The 22956-nt window shown below is 36.2% G+C and overlaps 1 non-coding gene across 1 annotated transcript; it reads right to left on the bottom strand.

Annotated features, from left to right (window-relative positions):
* Nucleotides 1-11266: 11266 nt before the first annotated feature.
* Nucleotides 11267-11373, bottom strand: LOC122090260. The gene has a single exon (XR_006143500.1). It is a non-coding gene; the product is annotated as a small nucleolar RNA R71 (small nucleolar RNA).
* Nucleotides 11374-22956: the final 11583 nt, after the last annotated feature.

Raw genomic sequence — 22956 nt, 5'->3', positions numbered from 1 at the left:
GAATTCTCTTGCATATGCACACAACTCCTGTGAGGGCAGTCTGTGCTTCCAAAACCATGTAGGTGTTAAAGTAATGGCTGTAGGGCCTTTAGCTTCTATTTATAATAGAATTCCTAAAACCCTAATTCATTCCCACAATGGATTGGACTAGGTATATCCCACTTGGAGTACATGGGCCAGATTAGCTTGGGTCCAATAGATCATTCTAGATCAGTTAAGCCCATAAAAACCCAAAATTGGTCTCTTAATTAGTTTTTCATTTTGTATTCATGGAACTAAATACATGAACATCTCGACAACTGACCCAGTGATATAAGAACTTTTGTTTGTGCTAATTATTGAAAATTTTACCCCCTGGTTAGAAGCTGGTTAGCCACTCAGTTTTTTTTTTTTTTTTTTCCAATTAAAATTCACTCCTTAATTTTTAGGGCTTCCAATTTGACTCAATGCAACCATGTCTTTAAAATTCAAATACAAAATATATTTATGGGTTTGGAAGCTCCTAGTCATTTGTTGTAATTATAATCATTGAAGCAACACTTTGAGAGTATTAGTTGCATTTGCTATCAAAGAGAGGTGTGGAAAGAAAGGGATTGCTAGGTATAAAGTTTTGACCAACACTTGAGGAACTACCAAGATAGGAAAATTGCATGAAGGATGCAGAAGGAAAAGAAAGAGATGTATAAATCAACAAAGAGATTTAACCCAGTTGTTGTCTTGGTTGGTCACATATTCATCTATCAAAAAAAAAAAAAAAAAAAGCACTTAGAATTTACTGTTGTTTTGGGTAAGGGTCTAAGTTCTATGTAACTAGTGCAAGTATAAATAAAATTTTTCATTCAAGAAAATCTCTGAATGTGCATTTGTTCAAATAGTTATAGTGGTTATTCATGCTTTCTTTTGTAAATTGTGGTGTGAGCTGTTTCTATTTGAATACTATAGTTTGATGTCTAAAGATATATGTTTTAATCACTAAGAACTATTGTTTATGTTACTGATTTTAATAAATTATTTGGCAACATCCAATCTTACATCTTACTCTGTTTTTTATTCTACAAACAAAATTCTAATCCGAGAGATTCCATCTTACACTATTTAACTATTTTTGTGTGCATTTGTCCTCTTTTATTATTTACTTTGGTTTGATTTTTGGTCAAGATAATGGTCAACTTAGGTTTTCTTATGGAGATGCTTTTCTTCAGACAATCTTTGACTTGATTGTCACAAATTTTCTGTCGCAGAAAAAAATTTGCCCAAAATTAGTTTTTTAAATTTCTTTGCTCCGTGTTTTATCTGTAATTTGAAGTTGAGATGCTCTAGGGTGATTCTGTTAAAATGACAATAGTGGTCTTGCAATGGATGTTAATGGAGGCACCCATCTTTGAGATGTTGCAAGAAATATATTTTTTAGCTGATCTTTATTCTTTATTTACATCTTACCCAATGCAAGTTATATGAGACAACAAACATTTGTTTGTATGTTCTTATTGCTTCAGGTGCCTCCATTGTGAAGTTTCATGGGAATATCTATATTCTTCGAAACATGTCATTAAGAAGTTTAAGACATTGAATGATGAATGGATTACAGGTTTTAGGGGCTTTGGAACAGTTTACAAAATTGCCATTGATGATGGCCATGGATTTTCTATGAAAAAAATTGTGAGGACAAATGAAGGTTAGATTAAGCTCTCCATGGTATCTCTCTTGTCCAATTGTCAATTATTACTTTTTTAAGGATCTCACTGGATTTCATGTATTATCTGTGAAGGATTTATGTATTCGGATTCCACTTGCTCCATGATTGGGAGAAAATAATTGTCTCTACCCTTAGAGATTTTGGGTTTGCTCATAATGATCAAATTATATCTGATTTGTTTTCATTTCTCCAATTATTCTAGACTATATTTTTAAATATAAGGATAATGGGGGCATGTGGGGCGGTTTATCAATATACCACCAAAATCAATTTAATTTGGTATCCCTGTTGTTCTCTAACAAATACCTGACACATGTGTACCAAGGTTAATGTATCTTTTGCATTTTTTGGTGTGACATATTTCTGACTTTATGTGTCATGTTACTATAAAAATTTTCAGTTTGTACTCTTTGCCCCAATTCTGTTGGTGACATTTCCAACAAGCAACAACTTCCATACTGTCCTCCAATCCATGTTTAAGAAACATTGATCATTAATTGCATAGTTGGCATACTTAGGTGAATTATTTGAATATGATGCTGAAAATTGCTTTTAGTTGAATTTAAATCCAATCAATTTTTCCTAATAGCCACATGTGAGGAAGACCATACTGAATCTTATATGGAGGAATAGGTGAAAGGAATTTTTGTATCTTAATTCTATATTATGAGTTCAAAAGAAGAAATACCCTTCTCAATATAAAGTATTCATTTAGAGCATCATGTGTGGCTGTTAGAACGCCATGACTTCTTGTTTGTTCAGTGTGTTTGTTGGAAATTTCCCACCAACTGAGACCCAAGGAAACAAAACAATAAGGAAATTAATCAGTTACAGCAGAACCCATTAAGAACGATTCGAGAATAGGAAGACTTTTTACTTATACTGTTCCATGGAAAGAAATTTAGCTTTCTTGTCGATACTTTATTATTAAAAGAACTGTTTACAAAAGAAACTGCACTTACTTCTACTGAACTAATTCTTCACGGACGAGGTTCATTTCTTGTTGGCCACCGCCCAGGAGTCTTAGTGTTGGTGATAAGCTTGGGACCGCTCTATGTGTTGACCCTGTCTAATCTATAACTTGATCACGATCTCTTCACCCTTCTTCAAGGCCTTCTTAAGATACCGAATGACCTATTTTTGATGAAGGGATTCTAAATTTCTGATCTTTTCTTTGTAAGTTGCTGTTCCACCTTCTCGTCACACTTGTCAATGGCTCATATAGCTTCAAAGTAAAGTAACAATCTAAAGCATGGTTCTAAAAATCAAATTGGTTAGTATCCGCCGGATCGATACACATGTATGGTCCAAAGATAAAAATGTAATAAAAAAGAATTTTTATTAGAAAAATAAGGATATGTCTACATGAGAAAGACCAATCCAGATTGATATTGGAACAATATCGGCCTTGCGACTCAATAACGATCCTGAGTTTTAAAATCTTGATCTAAAGTGCAAGAAAAGAAGAACAATGACGAAGAAGGCTGAAATGGAGATGATCGCGTGAGTAAGAGGATAGTGTGGATTAGGTTCTCATACGAGAATCATTATTGTATAGATTTATCCATACAGATGGAATCCACCATATGATTTTTCCTTGGATGGATTCCATCTGTGTGGATCAGTCTCGTAAGAGAGTCTGGTCCTCTCTCTCTCTCTCTCTCTCTCTCTCTCCAAACAACTTTGGATCACCATTAACAAGGGTTATTCTTATTTACCGATTTTGTGCTCCTTTATCTATCCATCATCCATCAAAGAATTCATGGTAAACTCTCGTGCCAAGCGGCTTTGATTCATCATTAATGACCGTTTTCTTCTTTACAGGTATGGGGTTTTGCGTTTCTGTAACTCTATCTCCCTGTCTTCTTCTTTCATGCTCTCTATTTTTCTTCCCTTTCCAAAACACATTTATCTCCCTTATTACTCTCACAGTAAAACACAATCTGCTTCGAATAATTATATATTTTTTATAATTCTATTGGGAGTATGTTAGGGTGCCAATTTGTCCATTGATAGATTTTTATCCATGAGTTATGTGCTTTTGTATTAGCCAGCCTCCAGGTGTCTAGAAGTGTGTCAGGAATGTATGCAATACTTCTCTCATAGCTTATGAGTTTAACACTATCCTTGGAGTAGTCATTCACCAGGAAACCATATTGCTCTAGACATTATACATTGACTGCTTTATTTGATTCATATTTGAATCATTTGTAGGGAATAGCACCATTATAGTGGATTAGTGTGGTTGCCTTAAAAGATGCGAGTTGAAAAATTCTCCTTTGGTCTATATTCTAAAAACTCATGCTTTATTCTCTTCTTTTGCTGATAGATTTGGTCTCTGTGTATCGCTTGATCCTTTTCCTGTACTGAAGTGCTTTGTCAATTATGCAGCTGCCGCTAAAAAGAAGGCTGATCCAAAGGCACGTGCACTGAAGGCTGCCAAGGCTGTGAAATCATGTGCATCTTCCTTGAAGAAGAAGGCCAAGAAGATCCGAACATTGGTTACATTCCATAGGCCGAAGACATTGAAGAAGGAAAGGAACCGAAGTACCCCCTCATTAGTGCACCCCCAAGGAACAAGCTTGACCATTATCATATACTAAAGTTTCCTCTTACCACAGAGTCAGCGATGAAGAAGATTGAGGACAACAATACTCTGGTTTTCATTGTTGACATCCGTGCCGACAAGAAGAAGATAAAGGATGCTGTCAAGAAGATGTATGACATTCAGACCAAGAAAGTGAATACCTTGATCAGGTAAACCTGAACCCACCTCTGCTTTGTATTTTTTATGTTCGATTTAATGTTGTAAGAGGTTGGTTATGAATTTTTTGATCTTCTTGGAGAAGATCGACCATTTAGGAGTAATTTATATACTAGCACAATAATTAGAGATTATAGGAAATCAAACAAACTGTTATTAAATTGGAATGGGTAACCATTTGATGAGGGTTTCTTACATGAAAGGGAATCATTTTGTTATCCCAGACTTTTTCCAGATGGGATAATGCTGATACAAGGTGGGGTAGGGTGTCATTTGGGTTTTTGTTCAATGTTAAATGGGCATGCCTCGCACAAGGGGCTACTCATTGAGTGAAATCCCTAACCATTCAGTTTCATATGTGAAAAGATAGACCTGAAAAAGTAGCCCTACTAAAGATAATCTATTATATAATTTACGGAAATCTTTATCCAAAACGTGGAGTACATGCTTTCCTCTATTGAGGGTTCTCTAATTTGAACCTGCGTCAAATAAATCGATTGGAGAAAGTGTATTCAAGGTTATAATCTAACTTTACGAAGTTTGCATTCAAACTAAATCAGCCTTGCTTCATAATCTGTATTTTTTTTTTCTTCCTCTAATGTTTTGTATATGAAACCCTTGTTTTACGGATCTTTAGTGAGAAGAGGCAGTCCCAAAGAAAGGAGACCTCATTTTGTGTTTTGTATCCATGGAGGCTTCCTTTGACCTTTATGATCAACCATGGTTCCAAAAATTTGGAAGTTCACTATCTATTAAACCTTGTCTTCTCAATATCGAATTTGCTTTATGTTGCTTGAAAGTGTTTCATGTTCCATTTTCCTTTATGTTATCTATTGCTAGCTTAAGGATAATTTTTATGTTATAAAAAAACCTTGGCTTTGTCTGTTAGAGAGATGTCCATGCTAATTTTTGCTACAGGTGAAAGAGCTAGAATCACAATTTCTTATAGAAATAAAACTAGCAAGGCAACATGTGGACACAAAAATAACAAAGCAACAACTAAAAGAGCAAAAAATTGCATGTATGAAGCCTCCAATGACCACACGAGTCTTTGCAAACCAGAAGATTGCTAATGAACCAGCTAGACACCTCAAGAGATCAATACATGGAACAACCAAGAAGTAATTGTTTACTGTTGCTTTGGCTGATCAAGATGGGCTTTTGGCGGATATGTGATTGCAGTCAATAGAAGTTTTGATTTATTTTAAGATAAATATATTAAGTATAAAATTTTAAATTATCAAGATCTATCTTTAGTGTTGTATGATGTCAGTATTGACTGTGTTAAATTTAGTTGTGATATTATACTTACATAATTGCTTGAAGCTCAAAACAGGTTGTGCCTTCGATATTTTCTCGACTGATTGATTGATTAGGCTCTTCAAGGATCCAGACTTGGGTACTTGCCATTCCTACATGATTGAATGATTAAATGAAATTGTGTGTTTTCTATTGAATGATCATGATATGAAATTTTGGTTTGGCAATGTGCCAAGTTCCTTGGCATTCAATCAATAATTGCATCTCCAAAAGCCAGGTGCAACTCTATAGAACAAATCTTGGGTTAAGAAAAATATGTTCATGAAAATTTTATGGATCTTTAAGATTATATGTAGTATGTTTGATCTACCTTCTATTTGTATTCAGCATCTTCAAACACTCCTATAATCTCATTTGAAAGTTAAACTGCTAAAATTTAGATTTATTGTCATCGGTTGAAATTTAAATAAGGCATAACCCTATAGGTGGATGAAACGCTATTTGTTTCCCTTTTATGACTTCATGTAAGAACAATTAAATCTATCTTTCCTCTAGCATTGTTTAGAGTTATAAACACAACTAAAAAGAGTTAATTATGGATTTTCTTGGAGGACTAATGGCTCAATATGTTCTAACATAAAATGCTCAAAAAAAGAAAATGTTTTTCTTCCTCTACAATATTTAACAAATTTTTCATTTGTAAAAATTTGTGGTCCTTCTTTTCTACTTTCTTTGAACAAAACTCTATAATTAGATACTTTCAATTATTTTTCTTTTCTTTTCAATTTAGACTAAAATAGATTGAGCCTTAAAAAAGTTTGGATCAGTTAATCTTACAAAGGATAATTTTTAGAATGTAATTAGATTGTTGTAAATATTTAATTTCTCTACCACCTGTCAAATGCTCACACGTGCATTTGCACGTGTCTGATTTACTAGTATATATATCATACTACTATATAAAAAAACGAAGTAGCAAATTTTTCACTTGACTACTTTATCCCTTCTTTTTTTCTTTTTCTCTTCTCTTTGTTTTTATATTTTTTATAAATTATTGGTACCCTTTTATTTATCTTTAATTATCTTTACCCTTTTATTTATTTTCCTTCTTTCTCTCAAACTCCCTCCACTTTTCTCTACCACTATCCATGATCTCCCCAACTATCTATACCCTCTTCTTTCCTCCTTTCTCTCAAACTCCCCCCCCCACCAACTAGGGGTGCAAGTTTGGCCTTGACAGCCTAAACCCGGCCTTGGCCTGCCTTGATTCCAAACAAGTACTGACCCAAAAATTTTAGCCCTGAGGGCCAGCCCGACGCTGAAATTTCTGACCCTGAGTCAGGGTCAGGCCGTGTAAGGGTTGATGTCTTTGGTCTGCCCAGCCCGCCCTGAACCCGAGTCTAATTTTTTTACCCTGACTTTTGTCCCTAGTTTTGGCCCGGTCCTACCCTGATTTTTGCCCCTGATGTTGACCCTAGTTGTGACCCTGATGTTAACCCTGAATTTAACCTCATTTTATATATTATTTGACATTGAGTAATTGACACCTCAAAACTCCTAATATATATTCTCACTGATTTCTCATGATTGTTTACCAAGAAATTTATAACTTTGTATTTTATATCTCATCTTTATTATGAATATTTTTTATTTTTAAGTTATTTCATATTTTACAGGGTTAGGGTATACCGAACCCTTGATGGCAAACCAAGGTCAGGGTCAATCAGGGTCAGGGTCATCTCGGCTCGACCCTGAAAAATTAGGGCCAATCAGGGCAGGTAAGGGTTGGGCTGAACCGTGAAGGGTAGGGATAGAGTTGAAGTTTTGCGGCCCTGAGTTAGGGTCAGGCAGATTTGGGCCCAGTTAAGGGGACTCAGGGTTGGGCTAGGGTTTTAAGAAACCAAGCCCAACCCGGCCCCGTTGCACCCCTACCACCAACCAATAATAGAGTAGAGTGACTTCCAAAGAGAGAATTTAGGTGGAACACCCTGAAATTTAAAGCAGCTGAGTCCAAGGGTATAGCCCAGCTAACATTAGGAAGAGGGATGCTCTGTTGTGGCACCATGATGTACAAAAGCAAAAGAGAATTAGGCTGACCCACAAGCCCAGAGAAGGAGTACAAGTGGTCAGAACAGAGGCAGGACTAGTCCCACATTAACTGGACTTTTAAGCCCAAAAAGTAGGATAGTTGTAAGATCACAGATGGGAGATCCGACAAGCCATTAGGTACAAACTGGCCAGCCGGTTTAGTTGACAAAATGTAGGAAATTATGTTTTTATTTCGTGTGACTCCCTGATAAGCACATTTATGTGTGAAATCTAGTGTAGTAAAACATTCATTTTACATATTTAGAATGGAGCTACCTTGGGTTTTACTCTTTTTTTGCAGGTTTTATATTTTTAAGGCCTTAAGGACTATCGGGTGCTATATCTCCAATTTTACTCGTAAAGAGGTCCTATTTCTTTTCATGGTTGTGAAGAGGAAGAAATTCTGAGCAAGATGGAAGTGTTCAATTGGAATTACACATTCGTTTGGTCAACCGTACAAGTGATTATTCTTTTCAGGTCAGAAAAAGAATAATTGATTAGAACTGAACCGAGATGCAGAACCAGCCCATCTGCAGTTGTCCCAAGGTATAAGAAATATTTCAAATGCCAAAAAGGATCGATGGACCACATCCTTAAGTGATTGAAGATTCATTTTTGGTAACAACAACTACCTAGCGTAGTTAGTGAGTTATGGTGTGCATAATCCCTTGCTTATTAGGAGGTCTCAAGTTTGAACCTCTTAGCTGCCATTTTGTTGAGGTTTTTTTAGAAGATTTTCTCTCTCCTACTCATCACTTAAAGGAGTTGGCCAAGATAGTTGTACGCAAGTTTGAAGAAGAGAGAGAGAAAATAAAAAGAAAAAATAGAAAAGAAGAAAAAAAGAAAAGAAGATGGACCACATCCTTAAGTGATTGAAGATTCATTTTTGGTAACAACAACTACCTAGTGTAGTTGGTGAGTTGTGGTGCGCAAAATTCTTTGCTTATTAGGAGGTCTCAAGTTCGAACCTCTTAGCTGCCATTTTGTTGAGGTTTTCTTTAGAAGATTTTCTCTCTCCTACTCATCACTTAAAGGAGTTGGCCAAGATAGTTGTACGCAAGTTTGAAGAAGAGAGAGAGAAAATAAAAAGAAAAAATAGAAAAGAAGAAAAAAAGAAAAGAAAATTTTGTTGAGGTTTTTTTTAGAAGATTTTCTCTCTCCTACTCATCACTTAAAGGAGTTGGCCAAGATAGTTTTGTTGAGGTTTTTTTTAGAAGATTTTCTCTCTCCTACTCATCACTTAAAGGAGTTGGCCAAGATAGTTATATGCAAGTTTGAAGAAGAGAGAGAAACAAGGGCATGGATGGAATTTCCCATTAAAATAGAATATTGTCCAAATCCAAGCTAGAAAAATGGGCCAAAGGGGGTTTCTTGTGCAAGAAGAGAGACAAAAAAGGAAAAGGAGAAAAAACAGGAAGAAAACGGCAAGAAAAATCATAGGAGTTCTCTCTCCACACATTTTCTCTCTTCTCTCTCCTCCACTTCATCAACAAGATAAAAAAAAATCTTTTTTTTTTAGAAGCTAAAATCTTTAGCTTTCCTCCCCCATTCTCTATATAATAGAATTAACACAAGCGAAAGAGGCACTTCATTCTTCTTTTAGGTTTTTTTCTTAGTTGCTCTATCTCTTTCTCTAGCTCTAGTTCTAGGTTTATGCTTTAAACACTTTTGTAAGTTCTTTTTATTCAATTAATGCAAGCACTTTTTTTTTTGATTCAGTCTTTTATTTTTACTGTTTAAAAATTGAAGTTGTAATTTTCAAGTTCTAGTTCTAGGTGACAAGAACAAGCTATGAAGCATGTCTTTCAAGTTCAATTTTTTTCTTCAGATTTATTTTCTCTAGTACTAGAAATTTCAGATTTGGTTTATTCCAGATTTGGTTTTTAGTACTAGTAGTATCTCAAATCGACCAAGTTGAAGTTCAAGTAAGTAAGCTCCATCAGTAGTCTTCTCTCCCACCCCTCGTACCCTTTTCTGACTACCTTTTCTTTCTTAATTTAGGATTTTAATTTCAGTCATTACATTATTGCTATCCCTTTCCCCCAAGGTTCATGGCTAGTGTATGTATTGGCTTTGCCCCTCCTAGCCATAGAACCATCAATTTATTACTTTTATTTTAATTGTCTCCCTTTCCCTAAAGCCAAGTAGAGTAACCCTTGTAAGAATGACTCTGTGGTCAAGTAGGAAGCTCATATTATGATGCATCCCTCGGGCTAAGTAGAGAAACCTACTTGTGAGTCTCTCTCTAGCTTTATCCCCTTTCTTTTACTTTATTTTTATTTCAGCATTTTTTTTCCTTTATTTATTTATTTATTTATTTCTTAATTTTATGGGTTGTTTATTTTCAGTTATTTATTTATTTAATTTTAATTGCATGGCTTGCGTGTTTAAATTCTTAGATGACGAATGGTTAGGACATTATTTTAAATATATATGTTTAGGACGACGGTAATTAGAATTAGATCACAACCATTAATCAGTTCGCTTTCGCATTATTAAAAGAAGTAAAAAAATAAAGTGGCTGCTCTCCCTGTGTTCGACCCGTAGCTACACTGATCCGTACGCTTGCGGTTACATTTTAAAATCTCAAACAAGTTTTTTGGAGCCGTTGTCGGGGAGACAGTTCCATGTTATTTTTCACTTTCTTTTGGGAAATCGGAGTGCTTTGATTGCTTTGTTTTATATTTTTCCTTTTCTTTTATTGAATTCCTGAGAAGAACAACTTGCAATAATAGTTGTATCAGTGGAGGTCGCCATGCCTCACAGTATGATAAAGACAGGTTTTGCCCTATTGCAGTACCTCAGGAATTGACCTGAGCAACCCCGGATCCCTGCCGGTAAGCTCCCAAAAAGCAAAAAATCAAAAAAAATAAATAAATAATAAAAAAAAATCAAAAAAATCATAAAAAAAAAGTTTTGCTATCCATTCTTTTGTGCTTGTCTTACTCTAGTTGTGGGTAGTTTTCTATTGCATGAGTGTTAGGTGGGTACGTAATACTAAGAATTGGTTAGAAAGAAGAGATCCAACAAGTAGTGACCCTATACGTTTGCTCTCTTTAAAACCCTTCAATATGGGAGACCAACAGCAAAACCCTTCACCTAAATCTCTGAAAGATAGGTTCTACCCTGCTAGAACAGCCCAACCTTCCTGCATAGTTTTACCACAAGCCCAGAGCAATAATTTTGAACTCAAATCTCAATACATCACTATGTTGCCCCACTTCCATGGGTTGACCTCTGAGGATGCATACCTATTTCTAAGGGAATTTGAAGAGGTATGTGTTCTAATTAAGATCCAATAGCTTTCTGATGATGTTGTTAAGCTTAGGTTTATCACTTTTGCATTAAAAGACCAAGCTAAGAAGTGGTTGTATGGGTTACCCGCAAATTCCATAACCTCATGGGAACAGTTCACAGTTGTCTTCCTTAAGAAATTTTTCCCAACTCACAAGACCAATAAGCTTAGAAGTGATATCCTTCAGTTTAGGAAAAAGCCTAGTGAGTCCTTTTCTAAACTTATGGAGAGATTCAAGGATCTACTCCAAGAATGCCCTCACCATGGCCTAGACCTATGGCATTTATGTCAAATAATTTATAAGGGTATTGATTACCCAACTAAACAAATGATAGAGTCTATGTGCCCTGAAGGATTCACATCCTTTACAGATGAAGGAAAGGCATGGGAATTTTTACTTGACTTAGCTGACAAAACCCATGAGTGAAAATCAACCCAAGAGAGTGAAAGAACCATAGGAGGAAAAGGATATTTTGTGGAAGGGATAGTAGCCAAGGAAGCCCATTTGGATAGCTTAATCAAGAGACTGAGGCTATTGTTCCTAGAGAGCCATCATCAGTCAATTTGGTTAAGATTTGTGCTTGGTGCCAGTCCCCTGGACATGTCATAGAAGAATGCCCCAACACCTCTGGGGGCACTTCTAATGATAGTGTTAATGCCTTATACTAGAATAATCCATATAGTAACACCTACAATCCAAGATGGAGAAATCACCCAAATTTCTCTTGGAATCAGGGCAACCAAGCAGGGCCTTCCAATTTTCATAATCCAGGTTCAACCTGGACCCCAAAGGCCTCCCTTTGCACAATAATCTTTTTCCCAAAATACTTTTTCTAGGTCAAATATAGGACCTCAGGCGAGTTTTCCTAGGGCCCCTCTCCTATCATCCTATCAGCAACCCCCTGGGTTTAACAACACTGGAGAGGTAAGTAGAATAAGTGACTTAGAAAAAAAATATGGCCTTCCTCATGACAAGCCATCAAAATCTTATGAGATAACTCACCCAAGTTATCTCAATTATACATGAGAGGGAGAAATGAACTTTACCCAGTCAACCAAAGCCTAACTCTAGGCATCATCAGCTTGTTAGTTCACAAGCACCAACTAATGCACCACTGAATATAGTACAAGGTCAGACCCAACAAGGGCCTCTAACTAATGCAATATTGTTTACGCCCTTAGGAGTGGTAGAGAGTACCAACAAAGCGTTCCTAAATTTTTCCCATCTATTACTCTTGTTAACTCTCCTTCAGTTGAGGACACAAGTGTGCCTACTGTTCTAGGTTCGTCTGATGAACCTAATGATTCTTCTGAAACTAAAGATGATTTGGTTGAGGAAACCAAAAATGATTCTTCTGAATAGAGGCAAATCCCTAATAGTCCTTATGTTCATCCTGTCCCATTTCCTAATCGCTTGGTACACAAAAAGAAGACTGCTTCCTTGAATAAAATTTTAGAAGTCTTCAAAAAGGTAGAAGTAAACATCCCTCTTTTGGATGCTATATCCCAGATCCCCCCGCCTATGCAAATGTACTGAAAGATTTGTGTACTCACAAACGTATCACTAGTGTGCCCAAAAAGTAGTTCTTGGCAAGTGACATTAGTTTCATAATTACTCAGCCTATAGCAGCCAAGTATAAGGATCTAAGGAGCCCTACCATATCTTATGTCATAGGCAACACCTATATTGAGCATGCCTTACTTGTCCTTAGCGTAAGTGTGAATCTTTTACCTTACCATGTGTACAAGCAATTAGGATTTGGAGGATTGAAAGCCACTGGAACTACTCTTCAGTTGGCAGATAGGTCTGTTCAGATTCCTAAAGGGATGGTTGAGAATGTCTTACTAAAGGTGGGGGAATTTATTTTCCTTGTTGATTTCATTGTGTTAGATGCCAAGCCCTTCTCAACCAAGGATGAGATCCCAATAATTTTAGGAAGACCATTCTTGGCTACCAGTAATGCATTAATCAATTGCCAGAATGGTTTCCTAAGATTATCTTTTGGTAACCAAACTGTTGAGTTTAACATGTTTAGGATTGGCAAGCAACCACATACGAAAGAAGAGATCAATATGCTTGAGGATTTTTTGGATTTTTCTGACGATTTAGTTACCAACTTTGATATTGATTTTGATTCAGAATTCCAAGAGTCTATGGATGAGTTGGATGATGATAGTGGAAATTTCTTTTTTGAAGTCTTGAGTCTTCATACACTTGTGGAACCTTTAGGAGCCCTTTCCAATTCCATTCACAAACCTTCCATAGTTGCGCTCCCTAAGCTAGATCTTAAGGAGTTGCCATCCAATTTGAGGTATGCTTTCCTAGGGACTGACCAGACTCTTCCTGTAATAATTTCTTCAAAGTTGACTTCTATCCAGGAAGAGGAGTTACTTAAAGTGTTAAAAGATAATAAGGAAGCCCTAGGTTGGACCATGGCTGATATCAAGGGTATAAGCCCTTCTATTGTGCAACATCATATACATCTTATGGAGGATTCCAAACCATCCACGAAATCCCAAAGAAGAGTTAACCTAGTGATGATGGAAGCCATTAAGAAAGAGATCCTAAAGTGCTTGGATCATAGAATAATTTATCCTATTTCTGACAGCCAATGGGTAAGCCCAGTTCATGTAGTGCCAAAGAAGTCTGGTGTGACTGGAGTTCCCAATGCCAATAATGAGCTTATTCCAACCCATATTCAATCAGGGTGGAGAGTGTCCATAGACTATAGGAAACTTACTGTGGCAACCTGGAAGGACCACTTTCCATTGCCATTTATTGACCAGATGTTAGAGAGGTTAGCTGGACATGAATACTATTGTTTTCTTGATGGATATTTCAGCTATAACCAGATCCCAATTGCTTTAGAGGACCAATATAAGACCACTTTTACATGCCCATATGGAACATTTGCTTACAGGTGTATGCCCTTTGGGCTTTGCAATGTCCCTGCTACATTCCAACGATGCATGATGAGCATATTTTATGACATGGGCGAAAATTTCTTAGAAGTATTTTTGGATGACTTTTCAATTCATGGGAATTCCTATTCTGAATGTCTTCATCATCTTTCTCTAGTTTTGAAAAGGTGCATATCTAAGAATTTGGTTTTTAATTGGGAGAAATGCCATTTCATAGTTAAATCTAGTATTGTTTTAGGCCATATAATATCTAAGGAGGAAATTAAGGTAGATAGAGCCAAAGTGGATTTAATTGATAATTTACCACCTCCTCAATCTGTTAAGGACGTCCGATTTTTTCTAGGGCATGTGGGCTTCTACAGAAGGTTTATTAAAAACTTTAGTCAGTTAGCTCGACCTCTCACTTCATTATTTGCAAAAGATCAAACTTTTGAGTTTTCTAAGGAGTGCCTAGAATCCTTCAAACAACTTAAGAAGGAGTTGACCAATGCACCCATTGTTTAACTACTTGTTTGGACTGAACCTTTTGAACTGATGTGTGATGCTTTGGATTTTTTCATAGGAGCGGTTTTAGATCAAAGGATTAATAAGTTTTCCACTGTCATTTACTATGCTAGTAGGACCTTAAATTATGCACAACCCAATTATACAACCACTGCATAAGAATTTTTAGCTTGTTGTGTTTGCATTAGAAAAGTTTCGATCTTACTTAGTTGGTTCACATGTGGTGGTGTATACTAATCATTCTGCTCTCAGATACCTAGTTCAGAAGAAAGATGCCAAAGCCCATCTCATTAGATGGGTTTTACTTTTGCAAGAGTTTGATTTAGAAATTAGGGATAAGAAAGGAGTTGAAAACCTAGTTGCAGACCATTTATCCCGGCTTCCCAATTCCTTGACTGTCGATTCTCTAGTCAATGAGAACTTTTCAGATGAACAATTATTTGCAATGTCTAGTGAACCATGGTTTGCTGACATTGTCAACTTCTTAGTTTCAGGTGTGACTCCGGATCACTGGTCCACCCAAGATAAGTATATGTTTCATTCCCAAATTAAGCACTTTTTCTGGGATGATCTTTATTTGTTTAAGATATGTCCAGATCAGATTATCCGATGGTGTGTTTCCTAATCATGAGCAACATTCCATTCTCTCTTTTTGTCATGATCATGCATGTGGTGGACACTTTGGACCTAAGAAGACTGCCGCAAAGGTTCTCCAATGCGGATTTTATTGGCCCACTCTTTTTAGAGATGCTTTTGATTTTTGCAAGGCTTATTCTACCTGCCAGTCTTTTGGCTGTATCAATAAGAGGAACATGATACCCCTCAACCCTATTTTGGTAGTTGAGATCTTTGATGTATGGGGCATCGATTTTATGGGACCATTCCCTAATTCTTTTGGGAATTTGTACATACTTTTGGCCGTTGATTATGTTTCTAAATGGATAGAGGCCATACCTTGTAAAACTAATGACCACAAAGTGGTGGTCCAGTTTCTTAAAGAGAACATTTTTTCCCACTTTGGTGCACCACGTTCAATAATTAGTGATAGGGGTATTCATTTTTGTATTTGGCCTTAATGAAAAGTATGGGATCACCCATAAGTTATCTACCCCTTATCACCCCCAAACTAGTGGCCAAGTGGAGGTGTCTAATAGGCAGATCAAACAAATCTTGGAGAAAACTATTAATCTCAACCGTAAGGATTGGTCCCTTAGGCTCATTGATGCCCTATGAGCCCATCGGATTGCATTCAATACCAACCTTGGTCAGTCTCCCTACCGTTTGGTGTATGGGAAAGCTTGTCACTTACCATTTGAGTTGGAGTATAAGGCCTTTTAGGCCATCAAGAAGCTCAACTTTGATTTGTCTGATGCGAGAATTCATCGTAGTCTCCAACTATCTGAGTTAGAGGAACTTAGGAATGAAGCCTATGAAAGTTCTAGAATTTACAAGGAAAAGACCAAAGCTTTCCATGATAAACACATTCTGCGTAAATCTTTTGTAATTGGTGATAAGGTCTTATTGTACAACTCTCGATTGCATCTTTTCCCTGGTAAGCTTAGATCCTGATGGGATGGCCCGTTTATTATCCATATTGTATATCCCCATGGGGCTGTGGAGATTTTGAATCCAGGAACATGGGTAATTTTGAAGGTTAATGGTCAGCATTTGAAACCATTCCTCGAGTTTCCTACTACTGGTAGTGAAGAGGTCATGTATCTCCATAAACCTCTTTACACTAATGATTAACTTTTAATCAGGTATGACCCCTTGCATTGTCTTCACTTTTAATTCTTTCCATGCATTGAGGACATTGCATGACTTAAGTGTGGGGGAGGAAAACCAATTTTTGCTTTTTGCCATTTTGTTTTGTTTTTTTTTTTCTTTTTATTTTTGAGCTTGCTAAGGATGAAGTCCTACTTTGGCTTTTGGCTAATGATCATACCATTCAGTTTCTTAATGTATGAAAATAAAAGTTTTGATTAAGGTACCCATTTTGAACATATAAAAACCCTGTTGAGAATAAAGAAACAGGCTTGTGTCTTGAGATGAGACTTCTTTTGAAAAATAAGAGACTCTTGTTTTATGGTGTTGGACCAGATGTAAGTCTGTGGGTTCCCTGTACTTTTGACTTGGAGTTGAGACCTTCTTTTTAATTTAGCATGAGTTGACATATGCACAATTTTAAATGAAATGTGAAATGTGGTATAAAGAAGAATAAGAGTTGATTTCCTAGAACTAGACAAGGCATTGCACCTCAGGAAGCGTAGTGTCTTGATCGAAATTCCTAGGGAGGAAACTTCTAAAAGAACTCTAGCATCACTGTCTTTGTGGGCATATGCAAAAAGTGAAACTAAATAGTAACTTGGGTGTCTGGTGTTTGCTCCACCAAGTTATTCAGGCCAAAATTAGTGGAGTAGAATAGAGTTTATTAAGTGAAAAAATGAGAAAAAAATATGCAAATGTCATTAATGCTTGGTAATGTGTTTTGGTAAAAAACACTCCAACGCCTTAGTCATTGGTTCCCTATTTCTTCACAAATGGTTTTACCTAAAGATAAGGATGTTTTGGAAGAGATGAAGTGAGTTCCAAATTAAGAAATATGCTAGTGCCTGGAATTGATAAAGGGTAATAAAAGTTCAATTGTGGGGGTCCCTTGTAAGAGGAATTATCTTTGCTCCAGATCGGTTGGCCCTTACCTTTAGCCAATGTTGGGATTTATTTATTCTGAATTTTGGGTGTCCACTAGGGGTGACCTAGGGGTTTAAAGGCTTGTTGCACATGCTAAGTGTGACCGTGATTCCTACGAAAGTGAGTTAGGTTTTTTGTTTTTATTATTTTTCTTTTTGTTTTGCTCGAGGACTAGCAAAGTCTAAGTGTGGGGGAATTCTGATGAGCACATTTATATGTGAAATCTAGTGTAGTAAGACATATATTTTGCATATTTAGAATGGAGCTACCTTGGGTTTTACTCTCTATTTGTAGGTTTTATATTTTCGAAGCCTTAAGGACTATCGGGTGCTATATCTCCAATTTTACACATACAGAGATTCTATTTCTTTTCATGATTGCGAAGAAAATGAAATTCTGAGCAAGATGGAAGTGTTCAATTGGAAGTACACATCCATTTGATTAACCGTACAAATGATTATTCTTTTCGGGTCAGAAAAAGAATAATGGATCAGAACAGAACCAAGATGCAGAACCAGCCTATCTGCAGTAGTCCCTAAGCAGTCTCAAGGGTATAAGAAATATTCTAAATGCCAATATGGATCGACGGACAACATCTTTAACTGATTGAAGATTCATTTTTGGTAACAACCACTACCTAGCGTAGTTGGTGAGTTGTGGTATACGAAATCCCTTACTTATTAGGAGGTCTCAAGTTCGAACCTCTTAGCTGCCATTTTGTTAAGGTTTTTTTAGAAGATTTTCTCTCTCCTACTCATCACTTAAAGGAGGTCGGCCAAGATAGTTGTATGTAAGTTTGAAGAAGAGAGAGAAAATAAAGAGAAATAATAGGAAAGAAGAAAAAAAGAAAAGAAAAGACAAGGGCATGGATGAAATTTCCCATTAAAATAGAATATTGTCCAAATTCAAGCAAGAAAAATTAGCCAAAGGGGGTTTCTTATCCAAGAAGAGAGAGAAAAATAAAAAAAGGAGAAAAATAGAAAGAAAAAGGCAAGAAAAATCGTGGAAGATCTCTCTCCACACGTTTTCTCTCTTCTCTCTCCTCCACTTCATCAACAAGATAAAAAAAAATTTTTTGTTTAGAAGCTAAAATCTTTAGCTTCCCTCCCCCATTCTCTATATAATAGAATTAACACAAGGGAAGGAGGTACTTCATTCTTCTAGGTTTTTTTCTTAGTTGCTCTATCTCTTTCTCTAGTTTTCTCTTTCTCTAGCTCTAGTTTTAGTTTTATGCTTTAAACACTTTTTTAAGTTATTTTTATTCAATTAATGCAAGCACTTTTGTTTTTGATTCAGTTTTTTATTTTTATTGTTTAAACAATTGAACTTGTAATTTTCAAGTTCTAGTTCTAGGTGACAAGAACAAGCTATGAAGCATGTCTTTCAAGTTCAATTTTTTTCTTCAGATTTTTTTTCTCTAGTACTAGAAATTTCAGATTTAGTTTATTCTTGATCTGGTTTTTAGTACTGGTAGTATCTCAAATCAACCAAGTTGAAGTTCAAGTAGGTAGGCTCCTTCAGTAGTCTTCTCTCCCACCTCTCATTCCCTCCTTTGACTACCCTTCCTTTCTTAATTTAGAATTTTAATTTCAGTCGTTACATTATTGCTATCCCTTTCCCCCAAGGTTCATGGCTAGTGTATGTGTTGGCTTTGCCCCTCCTAGCCATAGAACCATCAATTTATTGCTTTTATTTTAATTGTCTTCCTTTCCCTAAAGCCAAGTAGAGTAATCCTTGTAAAGGTGACTTTCTGGTCAAGAAGGAAAGCTCATATTATGATGCATCCCTCAGGCTAAGTAGAGAAACCTACTTGTGAGTATCTCTCTAGCTTTATCCCCTTTCTTTTACTTTATTTTTATTTCAATATTTTTTTTCTTCATTGCTTTTTAATTGCGTGGGGTGTTTATTTTCAGCTATTTATTTATTTAATTTTAATTGCATGGCTTGCGTGTTTAAATTCTTAGATGAAGAATAGTTATGACGTTAATTTAGATACATATGTTTAGGATGGTAATTAGAATTAGATTACAATCATTAATCGGTTCACTTTAACTTTATTAAAAGAAGCAAAAAAATAAAGTGGCCACTCTTCCTGTGTTCGACTTGTAGCTATACTGATCCGCACGCTTTCGGTTACATTTTACGGTCCCACCCCTTTGCAGCATAATTCTTCACACTTGTACCCTGTTTGGAGGCCTATTAGAGAGTTGTAATCCATTATTCACTTAAGTGGGAAATGGAGTCTATATTAGTTATTAAATGTTAAAACGGTAAATTAATTGGATTAATTTAAGAGTTCTTAGCCAAATAGACCCTAAGGTCTATTTTGGCTAAGTATATAATAGAGGAGTAGCTACTATTCACCATTTTACTGCAAATTTTGGTGGAACATAAAAGGAAAGAAGAAGAAGAAAGAAGGAGGAAGAAGAAGAGAATGGGTTGATGCCCTATGATTAGGACGTATTTTATGCATCCATGACCGTTTTAATTGAGCGTTTTGATTCTAGATCGATGATAAAAGTGACTACAAGAAATCTCTTTTCATAGATCTTATGAGCTCGTAGGCGTTGGAATGGAAGAAATAGTAAAGAAGAAGATAGATAATGTGATTTTCTCACATTTGCAGGTTATAGGATCATGCACATAAAAGATGCTAAATAAGAGGATCCGGTGCACTCTAAACACCGGTTTACCCATGGATCGATTCACATGTGATCAATGGCACGATGAGAAGAAGTTTCACTGAAGCAATCAATAGCAAATGAGGAATTTCACCTCAAATTAGAAATTTGACCAAGAGATTGAGTAACAAAGAAGAAACGGACACGGGAGGACTTGTGCAAGTGTAGGGGCATGATGGTAGTTTTAAAAGATGAGGAGTTCACTAGAACATATTGGATATTGGGCCCGTTGCATTTGTAATTTAAAATGATGCATCTTTAATTCTCAGTTCAAGTTAATCCAGTGTCAAGATGGAGAGATATAACCAAAAAATCGTTTTGGGCTAAGTTGAATTTTAGAATTTTAAATTAATTCTATAATCTCTCTCTCCTCTCTCCTATACGTAACACTCTCTCTCCCCTATTTCCTCTTGATTTCCTTCTTTCTTTCCTCTTTCTTCTCTTATAAGTATCTTTATCTTTCCTACTTTGTTTCTAACTTTCCTCATCCTTATCTTGCAAGTATCCCTCCCTTTCCTAAACTACTTCTAACACACTCTCCTTAGCCTATATATAGGAACTTAATTCATAACTTGAGAATAACAAAAAAAAATTAGAGAGCTTTTTTTTTTTTTTTTTTTTTTTTTTTGAGTTGTAAGTAAAGATTGAAGTTGAAGTTCTTAAGCTTGGATTTTGCAGTACATAATCAGTAAAGTATTTTTTTTTTCATATTTAATTTCATATACTGTCTATCCATCTTCTAGTTATTTTTCATCTTTCTTCATCGCCATAGTTAATTAAATCCCGCAACTTGGGGATTGGATGAAACCATGAGATGAATAGCAACTTGTAAGCAATTGATGACTATTTTCTTAATTCCATATAACAAAAACCCTATAACAAAGTCAAAATTATGTATGTCATTGATTACCTTTCGTATGTGCAATGGTCTTGCTTATAATCTAATGCTATTTATGTGTTGAATAACTTATGGGACATATTAGATTTAAAAAATCCATATTTCATATTGATCTATTTAAGCATGCGATATAGGGCTAGATTGTTTGTAGATTGTTCTTAAATCTCATGGTGGATTCTAATTTCTAAGTATTTCCCCACATCATAATTTCACACCTCTCTAGTACTTGCATAATTATAGGTTCATTAATTCATTCTAACGTTAATCCTAAGTTCACTTTATTATTGCATGTTTAATTTAATTTCATAGTTAATTATTGTCTTTCACCATTGTTAGTTTAGATTATTTTAATTTGTGACAACCCCATTAGTTAGTACATTTTGTCTAGGTTAGAACTGAATTTTCCACAAAGCTCACCTCCCTGTGATCACCCGTAGCTACACAAGACTCATGCGCTTGCAAGTACTTTATTTCTCAATCACCCGACTACTGTTCAGCTACTGCCAGTGTTTTACTAAGCCCGGATGCTGCTACTACCCTTGTCCACTTGCTGCTAAAGGAAATTAGAGGATTGCCAGTGACCTTGCTATAGCTAGGAGTATGCTGGTGAGTTGTATAACTGTCTCGGAGCCTTCCCTACTACATCTGCAAGTCCCGAACATCAAAAGAGATAATCTTCCCTAACCTACCTAGTGAATTCAGCAGAGGTAGAATTCGGCCAATAAGGTAGGGATAGTGTATGGTTAAATTGGCTATGGGAACTCAATTCATCTCCCCACAACAAAAGCCCCAATTTTAGGACCCAAACTGGAACCCAATTAGCAGTAGGGTTGTCCTAGAAACCCTAGGTCATAGAGCTTTTACCAACTAGGCTATATTGACAGTAATCGGAGGTGGGTTAGGTCCCACATAACCTCAATTCTATCCAGAAAAAGGGGAGAAGTCATAGGTGGTTGACCCAGGTTGGAAATTTGGGAAATTGGAACCCAATTAACCCTGTGCCCGACATTAAAAACCCAACTTGGAACTGGGTAGGAGTTTTTTTTTTTTTGGCTAAAAGGTCAAGTATATTAAAAGAAAAAGGAATAATTACAAGGGAAAAATATAAATGGCCAAGAATCTCAAATGCCACACCCCCACCTTTGGCATTGCCATCAACAAGGGATAGACAAGAGATCACTAAAGAAGAAAAAACAAAAGGAGAATTCTCCCAAATTAATAAAAATGAAGGCGAGCTCTTCCTTGAGCATCTATTTGAAGATCATCAAGCATCTTACACTACCAAGAGGTTGGGTCCACGTAATTTTCTAACTTTTCTGCAGACTTTACAAGAAAGTCAGCAATAGGATTAGCTTCCCGATAGCAGTAATGATTTTCCACTGAATACACTATAAGTAATTTTGCAGGGATGTCCAGTGTTGCCAAACATACCAAGGAACTATACCTTTCGTAACCATAAGCACCACTACCACAAAATCACTTTCAACCCAAATCTTTGTGAGATTCATATACTTTGCTTGTTGTAACCCTAGAAGTAAAGCACATAACTCAGCCACAAAGTTTCTGTTGACACCAAGGTATACTCCATAAGATGAGACCACTCACGAATTCCAATCCCTGAAAACACACCCTACACCAGCTTTCCTGGGGTTTCCCAAGGAGCAACCATCTATGTTGAGTTTAGTCCAGGAGATTGGAGGACAACACCAAAATACCTCATGCAACAACTTTTTCCTACTTCGAGGAGAGGAGATCGCTAAACTTCTCAAGCTTGTAAGATCAAGCCACTCTTCCTTTTAAGGATGGCGACAACCAGCACAACTCTTCTAGAATAGAGGTCAATATCTGTCTATAATTCCTGAAATTCCACTGAACCTATGAGAATTTCTTTGAAGCCAGATAAAGTAAGGAATTAGAATGAAAATAGAACAGCAAGCTTCCTTAAAACCAAGAAGATGAGATTTTTGGGACCACCATTTGCTAAACTCCACCATTGAAGTAGACTGCAAATTCTAAGAAATACCAAAGATTGAGGCAAAATAGGACCAAAGGAATCTTGCACACACCCAATCTAAGAATAGGTGAGCCATAGATTTCTCAGCATTCATGCAAAGATCACATCTAAAAGGGATGGCAATCCCCTTGGCTTTGACCTTG

The sequence above is a fragment of the Macadamia integrifolia genome, chromosome 9, assembly GCF_013358625.1.
Source record: "Macadamia integrifolia cultivar HAES 741 chromosome 9, SCU_Mint_v3, whole genome shotgun sequence".
Taxonomy (NCBI): domain Eukaryota; kingdom Viridiplantae; phylum Streptophyta; class Magnoliopsida; order Proteales; family Proteaceae; genus Macadamia; species Macadamia integrifolia.
This window is presented reverse-complemented; position numbering and strand designations above follow the sequence as displayed.